General features: G+C 35.5%; 1 protein-coding gene across 1 annotated transcript in view; it reads right to left on the bottom strand.

The window, feature by feature from the left end:
* LOC106879056 (sodium- and chloride-dependent neutral and basic amino acid transporter B(0+)) overlaps window positions 1–2,413 on the bottom strand; it is a 105,421-nt gene that overhangs the window by 68,476 nt on the left and 34,532 nt on the right. The gene's annotated exons all lie outside the window — the stretch shown is intronic.

Genomic DNA, 2,413 nt, shown 5'->3' on the forward strand with positions numbered 1-2,413 from the left:
TATATATATATATATATATATATATTTCTATATACACAGCAATTTATCTGTGTATGTATGTATGTGTCTATCTATCTATATACACATATATATACAGATAAAGAGAGAGATTTGGAGACAACGAGTGAAACTGTGAGAAAGAGTGATGCTCTACATATAATGTATGTTACTAAAAAGGCGGCTTTGTTGAGAGAGTTAAAATTAACAGGTGTATATGTACAACAAGAATTGAAATCGACAGGTAAGGAGTGTATATACAAAACTATGCTTCTATAAATCTTTTTATGCATATGAATATAAATATTTCAGTTTACTGGAACACGATAATGAATTTTACGAAATCAATTGTAGTCGTAAGTTCACCAAGCGTCCTGGTTTTGTCCTGGTTTTGAGAGCCAGCCAATAAAATTTCAATTTCTGTTTGTCTGTCTGTGTCTGTCTGTCTGTCTGTCTGTCTGTCTCTCTCTCTCTCTCTCTCACTCTCTCTCTCTCCCTCCCTCCCCCCTCTCTCTCTCTCTCTCTCCCTCACTTTCTCGATATATATATATATATATATATATATATATATACACACACACTACTATCTAAAAGTTTAAGATCACATAAAATTATTTTGAAAAACATCTATGAAATGGAAACAAGTGAGAAATTATGGTGAATTTTTTTTAGTAATGTATTGTTGCATTCGTTGGGTGACATTATTAACTCAACAACCAAACAAAACTGTGAAAAACCAGAGGAAAACTCTAAATCTTAGGCTCATCGAAATATCTGTTCTCAAAGATCACTGCGGATCTTACTCTGAGCATTCTTTCAAGCAATGAAAGTAAATATTCACTGGCAATATTTTGCCATTGCTCTTGTAAGAATGCCCAGAGCGTTTCTGCACTACTACTTGGTTGTTGCTTTTTGACTCTGCGGTCCAATTCATGCTACACAATTTCGATGGGATAGCAGTCGGAGGATTGGCTGGCCTTTCCATTACAGTTCATCCATTTTCCACTGTAAATAGTTTGTTTTGCATAGCTTAGACGTATGCTCAGGATCATTATTTTGCATCAGCATGAAATTATCACCGATCAACCTCGTCCCAAATGGAATGACATGACGTTGGAGGATAGAGTGATACCCGTTTTGGTTCAGTATTCCTGTCACCCGATGGATATCTTCAACACTATTGGCTGCAAAACACCTCCAGATCATCACACTTCCCCCACCATGCTTTACAGTTGGAACAATACTCTCAGGAGTCATCCGTTCGGTAATTCCTCGCCTCGCATAAATTCTTCCTGGGATCCGAAGATTTCAAATTTTGATTCATCAGTCCAGAGGACTCGTTACCATTGGTCAACGGTCCACGTTTGGTATTTTCTGGCCCACATGAGTCGTTTACGTTTATTCACAGGTGGAAGCAGTGGTTTTTCTGGCAGTGCAACGGCCATTTAGACCAGCAGTAATGAGTCTTTGCTCCACTCTTGTAGGAGATACATTAGCTTCGCCGGCTTCACTTACTTGTACAGTAATTTCATTTGCTGTTAGGCACCTATTTTGAGTGACTCTAATGAACTTATCCTGTGATTTAGAAGTCACTTTTGGACGGCCTGACTGAGCTCTATCATTATTTTTTTCTGTTTCATTATACATTACAATGGCGGAGCAGACGGAAGTGTAGGAAACTTTAAGCTTTTTAGCTATATCTCGAAAGCAACATCCTTCTCTACATAATATGACAATGTATTATCTCTTTCCAGGTGATAAATTACAGGTTTTTCCCATATTTAGGTTGACTTTTAGGAATTTCACTAATTTTACTCATTATTGTTTTACCCGAAAGAAACAATAACACATTTAACAGTCATTAAGTGATGTTATCTCAACCGACAGCACATAAGCAGTGGAAATAATCAAAATTTTGCCAAGAAGTAGACGCTAAAATGCTTTTGACAACATTGCCAAATAGGCTTGCCGTCAAGAAATACGATCATTTGCATATAAAATATGTATAAATAGCGCTATTCCATATCGAATAAACGCCAAACTTTATGCAATATATTATTCCATATTTTTATACCCTGCAAAAAGGATCTAAATCAATTACATTGAGATAAAAATCCCACTTTGAAAAAATTTTTATAGGTGATCTTAAACTTTTGGATACTAATGTATTATATTTATATATAATGATATGGAGAATGGATATTTTTCATATCTATAATTCTATTAAATAGTTATTTATATCATTCTTTTCTGGACTTACGCCCGTTTCAACTGCAGTCCTGAGCAGGACGCTCGCATTTACCAAACATGAATAGTCACCAGTCTAGCAACTTATTGCTAACTTGTGGTTAGCCGGCATCTGAAACTGATTTATGAGGAAAATATATATCCCTTTAAACTTACATATATATATATA

This window comes from Octopus bimaculoides, chromosome 12 (assembly GCF_001194135.2).
Source record: "Octopus bimaculoides isolate UCB-OBI-ISO-001 chromosome 12, ASM119413v2, whole genome shotgun sequence".
NCBI lineage: Eukaryota > Metazoa > Mollusca > Cephalopoda > Octopoda > Octopodidae > Octopus > Octopus bimaculoides.